This window comes from Gorilla gorilla, chromosome 14, assembly GCF_029281585.2.
Source record: "Gorilla gorilla gorilla isolate KB3781 chromosome 14, NHGRI_mGorGor1-v2.1_pri, whole genome shotgun sequence".
Lineage (NCBI taxonomy): Eukaryota > Metazoa > Chordata > Mammalia > Primates > Hominidae > Gorilla > Gorilla gorilla.
The window spans coordinates 117196815-117216299 of NC_073238.2; positions in this window are offsets into that span (position 1 = coordinate 117196815).

Consider the following 19485-nt stretch of genomic DNA (forward strand, 5'->3'; position numbering starts at 1 on the left):
CAGCATATTTACATTTTCAAGTGTATAGTACTTTTTAATTATCTTTTATTACTAGCTTTTACTGAGTTGTGTTCTGTATAATAACATTGCTTAAGTCACATTGAGATTTATGGTGTAGTATGCTGCTGCTTTTCATAAATGAAAGGCTTAAATGTATATTTGAAAAAAATGTGTATTCTCTGATTGTTGTGTGCAGAGTTCTATATATGTCCATCAGAACAAGATTGTTCATTGATTGCATTATTTAAATATTTTATATCCTCCCTAATTTTTCCTTCCTCTATCAATTACAATGAGAAGTGTTTTTAAAATATTCCACTAAAACAATTGTTTCGTGAATGTCTTTGTTTTCCCAATTTTTACTGTATATATGTTGAGGCTATGTTATGTACATAGTATGGAGTTACGTATTTTTGGGTGAATTGAAGAAAACTTTATTATTATGTTTCATACCTCTTTATTCCTGAGAGCCTATGTCATGTGATATTCTAATCTGTTTTGTTTAATTGATATTTGCCTAATAAATCTTTTTCTGTGTTCTTATTTTTCTAACTTTGTCCTCTATTCTAGGTTCAATTCCTGAAAATAACAACATACAGATGCATTTATTTTTCAATCTTCTGTGCCATTTTTTGCCTTTGAACAGGTATAAATAAATTTAGAACGTTTTCACCAAAATAAATTTTTCTGAAATTTTAAACCTGAGAGAGAATTACCTGGGTTCCCTAAATTTTTATTCTTTGCTCTAGACTTGCACTGTGCAGTATGATAGCCACTGGCCACATAAGGCTTTTAAGCATTTGAAATGTAACTACTTAGAATTAAAATGTTCTTTTAAAATAGAATAAAATAAAAATGTTCTTTAAGCATAAAAACACACATTAGATTTTAAAGGCTTAGTACAACAACAAAAGAATAGAAAATATCTCATTAATATTTCCAGGCTAATTACATATTGAAATGATAATATTTTGGATATATTGGGTTAAATAAAATATTGTTAAAATTAAATTCATCCAGCTATTAGAAAAATCAGGATTACAGATATGCCAACATTTGCTGCTCACATTTTCCTATCAGACAGCATGGTTCTAGACAATCTTGACACCCAGATACATTCTTGCCTGTGGGTTCTGATGATAGAAAATAAATTACATAGAGAATAAATTTGTATCATTATAATAAATCCTTCTTTTGTTGTTTAATATGGTTCAAGTAATTTTTATTACTTGCCATTGAAAGAGTCATAGCCAATATATTCACTAAAAAAGCATTTTTAGCATATCATTTCATCATATATTGATGCTGAATTTCTTACTATATGGGATCCTGAGATATGAGTTTTCTCTATAACTGAATCTAACAGATAATGGCAAATCAAATTAAAACATCTCAGTAACATTTTTGCTAGATTCTGAAGCACAAAATTTTTGAAGTGGATCAATTTGTGGATGATTTGATTACGAAGTTAACTTTCTCTTAAATTCAAGTACTTATAGGAATTCTCCTAAATGTTCCTAAGAAAAGAGATTGAGAAACACAGTCTGTGATTGTGGGAACTGATACCTAGTAAGTTCCACCCCAAACTCACTTTCCTGGAGATTCACAGTGAACATTCATATTACAGATTTTGCATTGTCTTGAAGAGGAAAAAAAATGTTACCTTGATTGAATTCTCCAAGCTTCTGGAACTCATTTGACCTTAGAATCCTATTTTATGTTTTAAGAATAACAACTAAAATCTCAAATAAACTTGGAAAATGTATCATGCTTAAATATTTTTAAGACTTCAATCATAAAGTAACAAAGAAAGCATTTTTAAAGATGTTCTTAACTTTCTTTTCAATGTAGTTAAGTCAGATCTTTTGAACAACAAATATTCAGAGGTTGACATAAGCCATCATTATTTTATTGGCCGAAATTGTCAGTAAGTCACTTAATCTTATCAATAGTTGTTCAAAAGGTTTGTAGCTGAACTAATGAAAAAATGATGTGTTATCCTTTATATAAGAAAATAGAGATAATAACTCACTATTTGGACAGGAAGAAAATTGTTTTCCACCTGTAGTGATGGAGATAAGCAAATTCATTTACCCTCCCTTTGCCCATGTGACAAGTGACAGACTTTGCTTTTACAGCTGGCAAAAGTTGGAGACAGGCAAACTTTACAGAAGCAGGGATAGAAATAAAACTATCATTTTTTTGAATTTTTGATTTTATAAGTGTTGTTTAATAATTGAAGGCTGGCTGGGCATGGTGGCTCATGCCTGTAATCCCAGCACTTTAGGAGGCTGAGGCAGGCAGATCACTTTAGGTCAGGAGTTCGAGACCAGCCTCACCAACATAGTGAAACCCCATCTCTACTAAAAATACAAAATTAGCCAGACGCGATGGCGCATGCCTGTAATACCAGCTACTTGGGAGGGTGAGGCAGGGGAATCACTTGAACCCGGGAGGTAGAGGTTGCAGTGAGCCAAGATCACGCCACTGCACTCCAGCCTGGGCAAGAAGAGTGAAACTCTGTCCCAAAAATAAATAAATAAATAAAAATAATTGAAGGTTTTAGAAAATATCTCTATATTTAATGTCTAGGTGTTGTGCTCTAGCTTGCCTACTTATTTTTTAATTTCTAATGCACCAGTGTACAACATAGCTGCAGAACATTTCAAAAATCATAATTACGATTGAGACCTAAATCCATATTTATATGATCAAGTGCTAATGTTTCTATTTAATTTTTTTCTTTCATTTACTGTTTTAAGCATTTGTTGCTGTGCCTAGAGCATTTGGATGCCCACATATCTGATGGATGTCCCCCATTTGACACTAATTCCAGTATATAGGACCAAATTAAGACTTGCTTATATTCAGTTTTGTTCAAAAGAAAAACGTTTCACTTTGAAATTATTTTAGAATGTTATCAAATGTAATATTTTTAATTAAAACATTATAAATTAAAACATTTTTTAATTTTAAATAAATTTTGTTAGATCAATTTGGCAAATGCTGAATTCTTTGGGATGATAGGCAGCATTATAAAATAATAAAGAACATGTATCAAATTGGATCAATTGAGGCTACTTTGGTTTTATCAGCCTAACCTCACACTACTTTCTGTCTCTAACACGGCAATTAGGACGGATAACTACTATTTGTGAAGAGTTTTACTCACTTTATCATCATTAATTTACAAAACAACTCTATGAGGTAGTTATTTCCATTCAGATAACAAACTTGACACTGAAAGGGTTTTAATACCTCCTCATGGAAACATAAATAGAGTGATGAGGTCAGGATGGTTGCAGTTCTATTTGCTCTATCTTTCCCACTTTTTTGTGCTAAACTTGTATTGTCACTGTCTGATCTTTTGCTGTGAACCATAGTTGACCCAACCAAATACCACAGGGCCTACGTCCTACTTGACAACACATTTTTCTATAGAATAGGCATGTAATTTTGGGGCCAAAATCCAGAAGATGAGGGAAGCCCAAGGTGCTAAGTGCAGCATTTGGACCACTTTTCCTTTAGAGGCATCTGAAAATTTTGGAGATTGTAAATGAGAGGCTGAAATTGAGAAGAGCTCTCATGAGACTCAAAAAGCAAAAGAATAACCAACAATAAACAATCCAAAAAGGAAGTTAAAAAAAATTCCATTTACAATTGCATCCAAAGGAATAAATACCTAGGTATAAATTTAACCAAGAAAGTAAAAGACTTGTATATATAACACTCCAAAACATTACTGAAAGAAATTAAAGACCTGAATAAATGGAAAAGCATCTAATGTTCATGGATTAGAAGACAATATTGTTAAGAAGTCTATACTACCCAAAGCAATCCGCAGATTCAACGCAATGCCTATCAAAATTCCAATGGTCTTTTTTGCACAAATAGAAAATATGATTTTCAGATTCAGATGGAATCGCAAGGGGCTTCAAATGGCTAAAACATTCTTGGAAAAAAAACACAAAGTTGGAGGGCCCACATTTCTCAATTTTGATAGATTCTTAGCTATGACATCAAAAGCACAAGCAACAAAAGAAGAAAATAGACAAATTGGACTTCATTAACACTTAAAACTTTTGTGCATAAAAGGACAGTAAAAAGAATGTGAAAAGACATGCAAACCATGTATCTGATTAGGGTTTAGTATTCAGGATATATTAAAAATGCTTACAACTCAACAATTCCCAATGACCCCCATCTTCTACTACTCTCACTCTTTTTAAATAACTTACTCTTAATTGTGCGTTGGACCTACTGACCTGTGTATAATCAGTATAATATGTCAAGAGTGATGGGATGTGGCTTCCATTAAAAACTTTCATCTTGCTGGTATTCTCTCTCTATTGCCTTCTTGGTTTGCATGCTTTGATGAAACAAGATGCCATTCTGGAGAGGCCTATATGGCAAGAAAGTGAGGTCAGCCTTCGTCCAACAATCAGTGAGAAACTGAATCCTGCCAACAACCACAGGAGGAAGCTTGGAAGTATACAATATTGCTCCCCAGTGGAGCCTTGAAATAACTACAGCCCCAGCTGATACCTTCACTGAAGCCCACAAGAGCCCATGAACCAAAGGACTCAGCTAAAACATGCCCAAATTCCTGACCTGCAGAAAGAGTGAATTAATCAACATTGTTGCTTAAGCCACTAAGTTTTGTGGTAATTTGTAATCTGTTAGGCAGCAATAGATAGCTAATACAACAGACTCATTCAAAACCCAGTAGAATTTTATTTCTTGAAATTGACAGTTTGATTCTAAAATATAAATAGTGATCCAATGGCAAGTATAGTCAAGACAGTTTTAAAGAACATCAAAGCTGGATAATTTATACCTCCAGATATTAAGACCTATTATAAAAATACAGAAGTATAACAATATGGAATTGGTACAAGAATAGACAAACTAACTTATGAAACAGAATAAAGAGTCTAAAAATAGAGCCACATATATGCAGTACCCTGCTTTATGACATAGGTGACTTTGCAATGTAGAGGGAGAATGGATGATTTTTTTAATAAATTATTACTGGGTCAGTTGGGCACACACATGAAAAAACTTAATTTGACATCTATCTCCATGTGGACTGCAGATATAAATGTGAAAGGTAGAACAATGACATCTTAGGCAAAAACATCAGAGAATGTCTTAATGACCTCAGTGTAGGCAAAAATTTCTTAAACAGATACAAAAAGTGCTAAAGTGCTAACTTAAAAAAAAAATAAAAATTTTTAATGTAAAGAACCTCGGTTCAAAAAAGTACAATTAAGAGAGTTAAAGGCAACCCGGATAGGGGGAGAAAATATTTGGTATGCATATTCAACACAGGACTGAAGGACTCATATCTAGAATGCATTTTTTTAAACACACAAATTAGTTAGAAAAGAGTTAAACCAGTCTTTAAAAAGAAGGGCAGGAAGCAAAAGGCTTGAATGGTGTTTCACAAAAGATGACATGTCAGTGGCCAAATGTGCTCAATTGTATTAGTTGTCAGGGAAATATAATTTGCAACCAAAATGAGATTACTAGATATCACTACAATCTGCCTACATGGCTAAAACAAACAAACAAAAAGGTTGATGAGGATGCGGAGCAACTGGAACTTCCATCTGCTGCTGGTGGAAGTATAAGCTACTACAATCATTTTGGAAAACTTATTAGCATCATCTAATAAATTAAACGTGCATATCCCACGACCCAGAAATTCCACTTCTAGGCATTTACTCAATGTGTAAAGTACCTGTGTGTTCACCAAAAGACACATATAAGAATTGATAGCAGTACTACTTATGATAGCCAAAAATTGAAAATTACCCAAATGCTAATCAATAGAATTAATTTTAAAGAACATTTTTATATTTATACTGTGGAATACTGTTCAAAATTACTAGTAAACAGGCTGGGCATGGTGGCTCACACCTGTAATCCCAGCACTTTGGGAGGTCGAGGTGGGTGGATCACTTGAGGTCAGGAGTTCAAGACCAGCCTGGCTAACATGGTGAAACCCCATCTCTACTAAAAATACAAAAGTTGGCCAGGTGTGGTGGCAGGTGCCTGTAATCCCCGCTACTCCAAAGGCTGAGGCAGGAGAATTGTGTGAGCCTGGGAGGCAGAGGTTGCAGTGAGCTGAGATGGTGCCACTGCACTCCAGCCTAAGTGACAGGGCTAAACTCTGTATCAAAAAAAAAAAGAAATATTAATAAACAGATTTCAAAAATGGGTAAATATGGGGCTACTGGGAATAGTCGGGAGGAGGAAGTGGGTAATGATGGAGAGGGCTGCTTGTAAAGCCCTGATAATGTTTGTAAAGCCCTGGTAATGTTCTGGTGTGATGGTTAATTTTGAGTGTCAGCTTGATTGGATTGAAGGATGCAAAGTATGGTTCCTGGGTGTGTCTGTAAGGGTGTTGCCAAAGGAGATTAATATTTGAGTCAGTGGACTGGGAGAGGCAGATCCACCCTTAATCTGGTGGGCACCATCCAATCAGCTGCCAACATGACGAGAATAAAGCAGCCAAAAGAAGGTAGAAGAAGACCTTACTGAGTCTTCTGGCTTTCATCTTTCTCCCATGCTGGATGCTTCCTGCCCGTGAACATCAGACTCCAAGTTCCTCAGCTTTTGAACTCCTAGACTTACACCAGTAGTTTGCCAGGTTCTCTCAGGCCTTCAGCCACAGACTGAAGGCTGCACTATTGGCTTCCTTACTTTTGAGATTTTGGGACTCAGACTGGCTTCCCTACTCCTCCGCTTGCAGACGGCCTATTGTGGGACTTCACCTTGTGATTGTGTGAGTCAATCTGCCTAATAAACTCCCCTTCATATACACATTTATCCTATTAGTTCTGTCCCTCTAGAGAACCCTGACTAATATACCTGGCTAGTAGTTACGTAGGTATGGTTACAGCGTGGCAACTCATTGAACAACTCATATATTTTATGATTTGTGTACTCCTCTTCATGTTATACTTCAATAAAAAAGTGAAGGAAACATTGTTTAAACAAAGAAAACATAGAAAACCTCTGATACCTGAGTTTGAATCATGGCCATATTTAAAGATTCTTGCCTCCTTCTTGACATTTTGCTTACTTCCTATCATATTCTAGTATTCCCAAGATCTTGGCCCCCAGTTTTACCTCCTATGTTGAGATTTCCAATTGCAGCCATTTTCACTCAGCCCTTAGCCTTTCTCCTGCTCCACTTACTACAATCATTTCCCTCATGATAACCAAAAACCGAAAATTACCCAAATGCTAATCAATAGAATGACAGGGAATTACCCTGTTCCATGCAGGCCCAAATCTCCCAGTGGCATGGGACAACGTCGCTGGCCCTTTCCTCAAGGTGGAATCAGACATATTGACACCTTTCTGACTTACAAACCTCCTATCTGTCTATCTCCTTCAGGAGACCACAAGCTCCCCTTCAAAAGAAGCCACGTTTTGCGCATGTTCACATTTAGCAGAATTCTTGGCCCAGAGCCTGGCAAGCAACAGACATTCAGCAAATGAGCAATGACGTTGCCTTGACAATGCATTTGCTGGAAAGTACACCAGTGTCAAAGAAACAGAAGGGATGGCAGGAACGTGGCCAGGGGACACTTTTATGCCTTTTGTTCTTAACACAAGGAATTTTATTACATCTACCTGGAAGATTTTAATGTTTTGTTTTTGTTTCCTTTGATTTTGCCCTATACTTGACTTCAAATATCCCTCTGCTAAGTTCTAACTATGGTATTCTTTGCTGTAATTATCTGATTACCAGAGAGATTAATAAGCCTTTTCAGTTTGCCTCATAAATCACAAATTTCTACAAGTGGGAGGTTTTCAAAAAAGAGGCAAACTCACATTGCTTAGTCACTCTATTGTCTACTTGAATCAGTTTTAGAATCTAACAGCACTTCATGTTCACAAGCATATAAAAGTATTGACTTTCTTTGAGATGAACATTATGTTCTAATGACCAAAAGTGATAAATATTGTTTTGAATGAAAGTAAGACAAGCCCAATATTTCAAAAGACTATAAATCTTTACGTTCTCCCAAACAAAAATGCACTGTTATTTTATTACTAGAGAACAATCTGAAAGATTTAAACTACTAAAGGAACTAAGTAATATTAGTCTGGTAAAAGAACCTGGATATTAATGTACCCAGCAGAGTTTGTGGCTTGTAAGAGTTTATATTAAGGAAACATTTAGTGGGTGCCAGATTCAGTTTATGAACCAGGAGGAGAGGCCATAAGAGGATGCCCAATGTGAGAACTAGGTTGAGAATTCTAGGGAGGCTTCCAAGGACAGTAACCGCAGATTGTTTACCTGAGACAGCAGACAAAGATATAGGCATTTTGGAGCCCAGGAAATAGTGACTGGTGTCATTCAATTAATTTTACTATGCAAATTCTTTTTCAATAATACAGGCTGCATGACATCTTACCACCTACCACCTGAACCACTCGAAAGTTGAATTTAGCTAGTAGCCTCCATCCTATTTCACCCCACAACTTCCTTCCCTGCCTTTATGTGTTTAGCATTAGTGAAGAAAACCATATAAAAGTATGCATTGGGGCCTTCCTGAACCAATTATGTCTCATTTCAATTGGTGCCAATACAGTGCCAAGGGTGTGCTTGGTCAATTCCCTCTACAATTTCCTTCAGGGGACTTTCCAAAATTCACAACTAATTTTGCAGAAAGATGGCCATATTATTATCTTTAATTTTATGAAAAAAGGTAAAATATAAAATATCAGAATGACACCAGAGAAGAGCAGCCTCACTTTTCTTAATCCCAATTCAAAAAAAAAAAAAACTGTCTGGGAAGAATTCTCACTTGCAATCACACACATGTTTGAGGAAAGAAAGACTACTATGTGATTGGCAGTTATACTATAACAAAAAAAATTTTAAGTAGGAAAAGGAATTGGATCTCTCCAAAAAGAGAAAAAGCATGTTTTCCCAGAGAAGACTAAAAATAGATTTGTTCCACAGTACATGTTGTAGAATTTGGCGGATAGAATTAAGCATACCTCTTCAACTGTCTCTGAGCTTAGAACTGATTGAGAGAGAAATGCAGACAACAGATGGATAGGGGTTAAGCTACCTGTGTTATCGGTAATGCTGAATTGGAAGGAAGAGCTCAGATCTACAGTGGGTATCTATCTGCCTTATACTTGGTCTTACGTCTAGATATTAAGATTACGCACCTGATGGAGAGTTTGAATCTTCAAAGCAGAAACATCCAAAATAACTGCCTTGCACCAACAAACCCCACAGTGAGGCAGAAATGTTTCACGCAATGCCATTATCATTCGATGAATGGTGTTCAGGTGTAAAGACATTTACAAATAAATAAAATATGTCATTTAATGAATATTTAATTTAATAAAATCTATACTTTCATAAACAAAAAACATCTCTTATGTGTGAAGCACAGTTCTAAAGTACTTGGCAAACATCAATGAATCAATCAAAGACTCCCTGTCCTGTGGAACTGACTTTCTAAAGGTAAACGGATATTGATATATATGAGAGAGACAGACCAAAACAAACAGAGAAAGAACATACTAGAGCCAAGGATTGCTAGAGCATTGATATGGTTTGGCTCTGTGTCCCCACCCAAATCTCATCTCCAACTGTAATCCCCATGTATCGAGGGAGGGACTGGTGGGAGGTGATTGGATCATGGGGGTGGTTTCCCCCATGCTGTTCTCGTGATAGCAAGGGAGTTCTCACGAGATCTGATAGTTTAAAAAGTGGCAGTTTTTCCTGTGCTCTCTCTCTCTACTGCCTTGATGTAAGACATGCCTAGCTTCCTCTTTGCCTTCCTTCATGATTCCTGAAGCCTCCCCAGCCATGCAGAACTGTGGACGTTAATTAAACCTCCTTTCTTTATAAATTACCCAGTCTCAGGTAGTATCTTCATAGCAGTGTGAAAACGGGCTAATACAGGAGTAAAGATTAAAGAAATGGAGTAAAATAAACATGTAAAAAGCAAGAGAATTATGAGCTAGCAATGGAAAATAATAAATAAAGCTTGGGAAGAGAAAAGTTGGAGAATTTTACATATATTAGACCACTGGGAAAGGGAAACATTCAGCAAAGGGAACCAAGGAGCATAATTTCAAAAAGGAGTAGACAAAGCTTTGTGTTGTCTCATGGTTCAACTATAGAAGTACATCCATTAGGAGATACATATTGACATTTATTGAAAGGAATTGGCTTACACACTTGCAGGAGCTGGCTAGGCAAGCCTAAAATCAATAGGGAAGGCTGGCAGGGAAGGCACTGGCTGGAGCTCCAGTCCACAGGTACAATTCCTTTTTTCTCAGGGAAGCCTCGGCTCTCCTTTTAAGGCTTTTCAACTGATTGAATCAGGCCCACCCAGATTATCTGGGATAATACCTCTTTACTTAGAGTCAACTGATAATAAACTTTAATTACATCTATGAAATGCCTTCACAGCAACACTTAGATTTATATTTGATTGAATAGCTCAGATCTATAGTCTGGCAATGTTGACATGCAAAACTGTCCATCACAGGTATGAAAATCAAAAAAGAGGATTTTGCTTCATCAATGACCATGACAGAAATCGAGACAGCCTTGGGAATGAAACAATGACACTCACTCCTCAGCGAAGTGAAATTCCAGGCTGAGTAGTGTATGTCTACTGGGTCAAATGAAAATCTACTTGTCATATTTAGTTGGTTAGAGGTTATTACAAAACAAGAACCATAAAACCCACAAATCTACCATTAACTTTATATAAACATAGTGGCTAGAGGCCAGTAGCATTTTTTCTATAGACATGTAGCCTCTACTTGCTGTTCCCAGATCACATCTTGGGTTTCTTGCCTTCCTTACTTTGCTGTGCTCTTTCTCTTGCTAAGAATGATCTTACTATATCTGTCCCTATCCTGCCCACATACTGCAACCACCTTAACCTATCTTAATTCCTGCAGGACCTACCACCTTCTAATTCTTATAGTATTCCTTGTGTGCCTCCTATCCCCTCTACTAGACTGTAAGCTCTCTGAAGAGAAGCACCCATTCTTATATCTCAAGGAATATATTGCATATAGCTGAGAACCAAAATAAATGTGATGCATAAATGAATAACTGAGAGAATTATATAAGTGATCCATTTTAAACAATGACTAAGATTTCAATACAAAAATTCAAAAAGCCTCTAAATAATTAATAGTAAGTCTCTTGACAATTCAAGAATTACATTTAAACTATTTTTAGGTTTGCAAAATGTCTTGCCTTCTTATGCAATATTAATGTTTCAACTGAATGACACAGTTAATTTTTGACCAACCAAAGAAAAGACTATAAAGTAAAAGTGCTATGAAATTAACTCAAAATAATGACTTCCTTAACTCAGGAATGGAAACCCAAACATCGTGTGTCCTCACTCATAAGCAGGAGCTAAGCTATGGGATGCAAAGACATAAGAATGACACAGTGGACTTTGGGGACTCAGGGAGAAAGGGGTGAGGGATAAAAGACTATAAATTGGATGCAGTGTATACTGCTTGGGGTATGGATGCACCAAAATCTCACAAATCACCACTAAATAACTTACTCATGTAACCAAACACCACCTGCTCCCCAATAATCTATGAAAATTTAAAAAAAGACCTATTGTATCCTTTTTAAAGAAATAAATATAACATTTTAAAGGAAAATTTGGTAGCTTTTAGCCATGCTATTGGTACATCACTAATATCCAAGTAAATAACATGATTTCTCATTAGTTACCACTAAATCCATATTACATTTACTTTTTAATTGTCAAGTGTGCTTTCCAAATAGACATCAGTGGGCAACTTTATTGCAAATAGAACAAGTTTAATTTGATTTTTCAAGAGAAAAGCACTTTATATTTGGTGTACTTTAGAAAAAGAAGAAAGATACCAGATGCCCTTCCATAGTGGCTTCCCTATGGGACTCCATATGGCCTGAAACTCTCACTCTTCAACTCATTGTTGGGACATAGATACATAGCCACTGAATATTTTTATTGTTTTTTTAATAAAAGTAACACATGCCCATTGTAGAAAATTTGGAAAACACATCACAGAGAAGAAGAGTCCATTTACCTCTCATGACCAACTTTCTCTCTGTCCCACCCCTAATTTTACCCTCAGCCACAGTGCAAGACTTCCTTTTGCCCAAACACTGTTCTATCCCTTGTGAAAATGTTAACCATCAGGTCAAGCAAATCTTGCCTGACTACTTGAGAAATGACAGGAGTAACCAGTACCGCTCCTAGCAGCTGTCACACTCAACGCCACGACTCTGAACCCACCCCAAAGTCTCTCTATCTTTCTTCTGCAGGCTCTTCCAGCAGGTAGAAAGCAGCTCAGCTCCACACTAGAGACATTTCTAGACTTAAATCCAGATTTTATTCACTCAGGTTATATTAAATTCAATTTATATTCATACATAACTCTTGATTAAGGGGGAAAAAAAATTAGAAAGTTCCAAACTGTAGACAAACAACGGGAAGCCTGTGGGCCTGGCTGCTTAGAAGGATGGGCACATCTGAGTTGGGCAGGGGGAGGGAGGAAGGTGCAGTACAGGCAGCAGCAGCATTGGGAGGGAGCTGGGACCAGAATGCCAAAATTAAGCTGTCTGGGCAGTGAGGCAGGCTGCATGGGTAAGCACAGATTGAACAGCTGTGAGACTCTGCTTCATTATTTTGCCTGGGAATGGCCCTAAATGCCCTCATGCCTATATCTGGGCATCCCTATATTTTAGAACACAGAAACAGAAATTTAAAAAAAAAAAAGATGCACCTGGGCAGATGGCCTTTTACAACATATCTCCTAGGCAGTTTCTTTTACTCACTGGGTCAGCAATTGGACTCAGCCCTGAGAAAAATGTGAGCATCTGAAGTGAACACCAGATTGAAAGTAAATGCTCCCCTGGGCCCCCACAGATTTTCAAAATGACTGTGAGGCTACATATCTCAAAATGGGAGAAACAAGAACAGCAATTTTAAAAAATCAAACACTCCTTTTTTCCATATAACCCAGCATAGTTATAGGTGCCAGGATTAAAGACTGAAACATCTTTTGGGATCATTATTCTGCTTACCACAGATGAGTTTAACTCATTGGTTCCCTACACATGAGTTAAAACTTTGGAATGATTTTACAGAAATGCTGAACCCATAGGTATCCCAAACTTTGTCTTTAAACTGAATAAATAACAACACGGGCAACTGACAGTTAATGAGCATTTAATATGTGCCGGCCACCATTCCTAAGCACTCCACATCTATTATCTCTTTTAACCCTCAAAGAACTGTAATGAGGAGCTAACTGTATGTCATTTTTTAAAATATATATAGATATGGTTATGATTGATAATATATTAATTCTTTCAAAAAGTATATGAAAATCACAATAGATTTTTATTATGTAATTTCTCAATCAATAGATATTATGCTGAGGTAGGAACTTAAATTTGTACTGACATTTGAACTTGTCTTTGAAATTTTCTATATGGGACATTTCTTTTTTCTATTTAAAATGTATTATTTAATATGTGATACATGAAAAATATATGTAACATATATGTAACTGATGAAGTAACACTATAAACTTATAACTGAAGATCTAGAACATTGCCGAGAGCTTGCATCTTTATACGTGGTCTTTCCTTATATTATCAACCTGGCATCTCCCTGTTCCTACACCCACTCAGTGGTAATCATTACTCTTAATTGTTTATTATTTCTGTTTTAAAATACATTGTAATGATATTGTTATAGACTAAGTTTTTGTTTTCCTCCAAAATTCATATGTTGAAACATAATCCCCAATATGATGGTTTTCGCAGGTGGGGCCTTTGGGAGGTGACTCAGTCATGAGGGAAGGACCTTCATGAATGGGATGAGGGCCCTGATAAAAGAGATACCTGAGAGCTCTCTTGTCCCTTTTGCCACGTGAGGTTGCAGCAAAAAGACAGCCACCTATTAGCCAGGGAGTGGACCTTCACCACACAGTGATCAAGTCCACAAGTTGGATCTTGGATTTCCCTGCCTCCAGAATTGTGAGGAATAATTTTATTTGTTTGTTAGCCACCCAGTTTATGGAAGTTTGTTATAGCAGCCTGAAAGGACGAAGACAAACACATAATAAATATAATACAATGTTTAATTTTGCTTGTCTTGAAGATTTATGAAAATGATGGCATAGTAAAGATTCTCTAGTATAGCTTACCTTTTCTTCACTCTATGATTTCTCTAAGATTCATTGAAGTTATTACATGTAGTTATATTTCATTTGTTTGCCATGTAGTATTTTACTGTATAAAATGTAAAACAGTTTATCTTTTTTTCTAATCACTAAGCATTTAGGTTTACTTTGTTTTTTGATACTGCAAACAATGTTGTAAAGAGAATTCATATACACATCTGACACATGAGCAAGAGTTTCTCTAGTATGTACTCGAAGGATGGAATTTCTGTCAACGAGGTTGTATCAGTTCATTCTCACACTGCTATGACGAACTACCTGAGACTGGGTAACTTATGAAAAAAAAAGATTTAATCAACTCACATTTACACAGGCTTAACAGGAAGCATGACTGGGAGACCTCAGGAAACTTATAATCATGGCAGAAGGCAAAAGGGAAGCAAGCAACTTCTTCACATGGCAGCAGGATAGAGAGGTAGAGAGAGAGTGAAGGGAGAAGGGCCACAAACTTTTAAACCATAGGATCTTGTGAGAACTCATTCACTGTCGTGAGAACAGCAAAGGGGACATCCACCCCCATGATCCAGTCACCTCCCACCAGGCTCCTCCTCCAATTCAACATGAGATTAGGGTGGGGACACAAATCCAAATCATATCATTCCACCCCTGGCCCCTTCCAAATCTCACATCCTTCTCACTTTGCAAAAAATTAACCCTTCTCAACACCTTCTTAACTCATTTCAGCACTAACTCAAAAGTCCAAAATCTCATCTGAGAAAAGGTAAATCCCTTCCACCTGAGCCTGTAAAATTAAAAACAAGCTAGTTATTCCAATATACAATAGGGGTAAAGGCATGGGGTAAATGCTCCTGTTCCAAATGGGAGAAAATGACCAAAACAAAGGAGCTATAGGCCCCATGCAAATCTGAAACCCAGCAGGGTAATCATTAAATCCTAAAGCTCCAAAACAATCTCCTTTGATTCCACGTCTCACATCCAGGGCATGCTGATGCAAGAGATGGGCTCCCAAGGCCTTGGGCAGCTCTCCCACTGTGACTTTTCAGGGTGAAGCCCCTGTAGCTGCTTTCATGGGCTGGCTTTGAGTGTCTGAAGCTTTTCCAGGTGTGCAGTGAGAGTGGTTGGTGGATCTACCATTCTGGGGTCTGGAGAATGATGGCCCTCTTCTCACAGCTCCACTAGGCAGTACCCCAGTGGGGACTCCATGTGGTGGCTCCAACCCCACATGTCCCCTCTGCACTCCCCTACTAGAGGTTCTCCATGAGGGCTTTGTCCCTGTGGCAGACTTCTGGCTGGACATCCAGGTATTTCCATATATCCTCTGAAATCTGGGAAGGGGCTCCCAAACCTCATTTCTTGCTTCTGTGCACTGACAGTCCCAACACCATGTGGAAGCCACCAAGGTTGGGGCTTGCACCCTCTGAAGCCACAGCCCAAGCTGTACCTTGGCCCCTTTAAGCCACAGCTAGAGCTGGAGTGGCTGGGATGCAGGGCACCAAGTCCTAAGGCTGCACAGAGCAGCTGGGCCGCGGGCCTGGCCCATTAAACCATTTTTCTCACCTAGACCTCCAGGTTTGTAATGGGAGGGGCTTCTGTGAAGTTCTCTGAAATGCCCTCGATACATTTTCCCCATTGTCTTGGCTATTAACATTTGGCTCTCCTTTACTCATGCAAATTCCTCCAGCAGGCTTGAATTTCTCCCCAGAAAAAGGGTTTTTCTTTTCTACCACATGGTCAGGCTGCAAATTTTTCAAACTTTTACACTCTATTTCTCTTTTAAATATAAGTTCTCTTTACTTATCCAAATGAGCATAGGCTTTTACTAGCAGCCAGGCTACATCTTCAATGCTTTGCTGCTTAGAAATTTCTTCCACCAGATACCCTAAATCATCTCTCTTAAGCTCAAAGTTCCGCAGATCTCCAGAGCAGGGGTACAATGCAGCCAGTCTCTTTGCTAAAGCATAACAAGAGTGACCTTTGCTCCAGTTCCCAATAAGTTCCTCATCTCCATCTGAGACCTCCTCAGCTTGGACTTCACTGTCTATATCACTATCAGCATTTTGGTCACAACCATTCAACAAGTCTCTAGGAAGTTCCAAACTTTTCCACGTATTCCTGTCTTCTTCTGAGCCCTCCAAACTGTTCCAACCTCTGCCCATTACCCAGTTCCAAAATCACTTCCACATTTTCAGATATCTTTATAGTAATGCCCCACTCCCAGTACCAATATTCTGTATTAGTCCATTCTCACACTGCTAGAAAGAACTACCTGAGACTGGGTAATTTATGAAGAAAAGAGGTTTAATTGACTCACAGTTCTGCAGGCTTAACAGGAGGAATGGCTGGGAGGCCTCAGGAAACTTACAATCAAGGCAGAAGGCGAAAGGGAAGCAAGGACATTCTTTACATGGTGGCAGGAGAAAGAGTGTGAAGGGGGAAGTGTCACATGCTTTTTCACTATCATGAGAACAAGGGGGACATTTGTCCCCATGATCCAATCACCTCCCACCAGGGTCCTCCTCCAATTTGATATGAGATTTGGTAGGGACAAAATCCAAACCATATCAGAAGTTATGTGACTATTTAACTTTACCAGCTAGTACCTAATTGCATTCCAAGGTATTGCTGTAGGCTGGCTGTGGTAGCTCACACTTATAACCCCAGCACTTCAGGAGACCAAGATGGGAGGACTGCTTGAACCCTGGAGTCCAAGACCAGCCTAGGTAACATAGTGAGACCTCATATCTATAAAAATTAAACAAAATTAGCCAGGCATCATGGTGCATGCCTGTGGTCCCAGCTACTTGGGAGGCTGAGGTGGGAGAATCACTTGAGCCTGGGAGGTTGAGGCTGCAGTGACCTGAGATCATGCCACTGCACTCAAGGTTAGGCAATAGAGTGAGACTCTATCTCAAACAAACAAAAAGCATTGTAGCAAGGTACATTTTTTATACCAGTACAAAATCTATGCAAAAACCTCCCATGACTCTACCTCCTTGCTAACACTTAACTTTAACAGACTTCTTTTCTTTTTCCAGTTCAGTGAACATAAAATGATATCTCATTGTTGTCTTAACTGTCATTTCCTAATTCTAATAAGATTAAGCATCTTTGTATAACTGTGTTGAACATTTGTAATTCCATTTGTGTATGATGTCTATTAATGTGATTTGATATGATAGTAAACTTTCTAATAGATTAATGTGTTTATCTCTCCATTTATTTATATCTTTCATAGTGTCTCCTAATACAGCAAATAATTTTGAGGGAGGTGGAGAATGATGATCGAATAGAACTCTCCAGAGATCATTACCCCTACAGGAACACCAAATTGAACAACTATTCACACAAGAAAGCATGTTCATAGGAACAAAAAATCAGGTGAGTGATCACAGTACCTAGTTTTAACATTGTATCAAGGAAAGAAACACTAAAAAGGGTAGGTATAACAGTCTTGGACTGACAACACCATTCTTCCCTCATTCCCCAGCAGCAGCCATGAGGGGCAGAGAGAATCTGTGTGCTTGGGGGAGAAAGAGCAAAGTGATTGTGGAACTTTACATTGGAAACCAGTGCTGCCATGTTACAATAGAAAGCATACACAGGGCAGAATTTGGCCAGCACCCACAAAGGGAGCACTTAGTTCAGCCCTAACCAGATGGGAATAGTCCATCCCAGCTGTCAGAGTCTGAGTTCCAGCTAGCCCCACCACTGTGGGATAAAGCACTCTGGCATCCTGAAAGGCAGTCTAGGCCTCAAAACCTGGGTATAGAAGGAATATATCTCAACACAATAAAAGCCATATATGACAGACCCACAGCTAGTATCATATTGAGTGGGGGGAAAACTGAAAGCCATTCCTCGAGGATCTGGCACATGACAAGGATGCCTACTTTCATCACTGTTATTCAACATAGTACTGGAAGTCCTAGCTAGAGCAATCAGACAAGAGAAAGAAATAAAAGGGATCCAAATTGGAAAGGATGAAGTCAAATTATACTTGTTTGCTGATGATATAATCTTATACTTGGAAAAACCTAAAGACTCCACCAAAATCTATTCAAACTGATAAACAAATTCAGTAAAGTTGCAGAATACAAAATCGATACACAAAAATCAGTAGAATTTCTATATGGCAACAACAGACAATCTGAAAAAAAAGCAAAAAAGTAATCCAATTTATAATAGCTACAAATAAAATATACAGGAATAAACTTAACCAAAGAAGTAAAAGATCTCTGCAATAAAAACTGTCAAACATTGATGAAAGTAATTGAAGAGGACACACACACAAAAGGATTTTCTACTTTCATGGGTGGAAAGGATCAATATTGTTAAAATGTCCACACTACCCAAAGAAATCTACAGAATCAATGCAGTTCTACCAAAATACCAATGACATTCTTCATAGAAATAGAAAAAGTAATCCTAAAATGTACATGGGATCACAAAAGACCAAGAATAACTAAAGCCATCCTGAGCAAAAAGAACAAGACTGGAGGAATCACATGACCTGACTTCAAATTATACTACAAAGTTACAGTAACTAAAACAACACGGTACGACATAAAAACAGACACATAGACCAACAGAACAGAATAGAGAACCCAGAAATAAATACATACATCTACATTGAACTAATTTTCAACAAAGGTGACAAGAACATACATTGGGGAAAGTACAGTTTCTTCAATAAGTGGTGCTGGGAAAACTGGATATCCATAGCCAGAAAAGTGAAGTTAGAGCCCTATATCTCACCATATACAAAGATAAAATCAAAATGGAGTGAAGACTTAAATCTAAGACCTCAAACTATGAAACTACTACAAGCAAACATTGGGGAAACTCTCCAGGACATTGGTCTGGGTGACAATTTCTTGAGTAATACTCCAAAAGCACAGACAATCAAAACAAAAATAGGTAAGTAGGATCACATCAAGTTAAAAAGCTGCTGCACAGCAAAGGAAATATTTCATCAACAAAATGAACAGACAACCCACAGAATGGGAGAAAAATATTTGCAAACTTTCCATCTGACAACGGATTAACCAAAATATATAAGGAGCTCAAACAACTCAATAGGAAAAAATCTAATAATCCTATTAAACAATGGGCAAAAGATCTGAATAGACACTTCTCAAAAGATGACATACAAATGTCAAACAGGCATATGAAAAGGTGCTCAACATCACTGATCAGCAGAGAGATGCAAATCAAAACTGCAATGAGATATCATCTCACCCCAGTTAAAATGGCTTA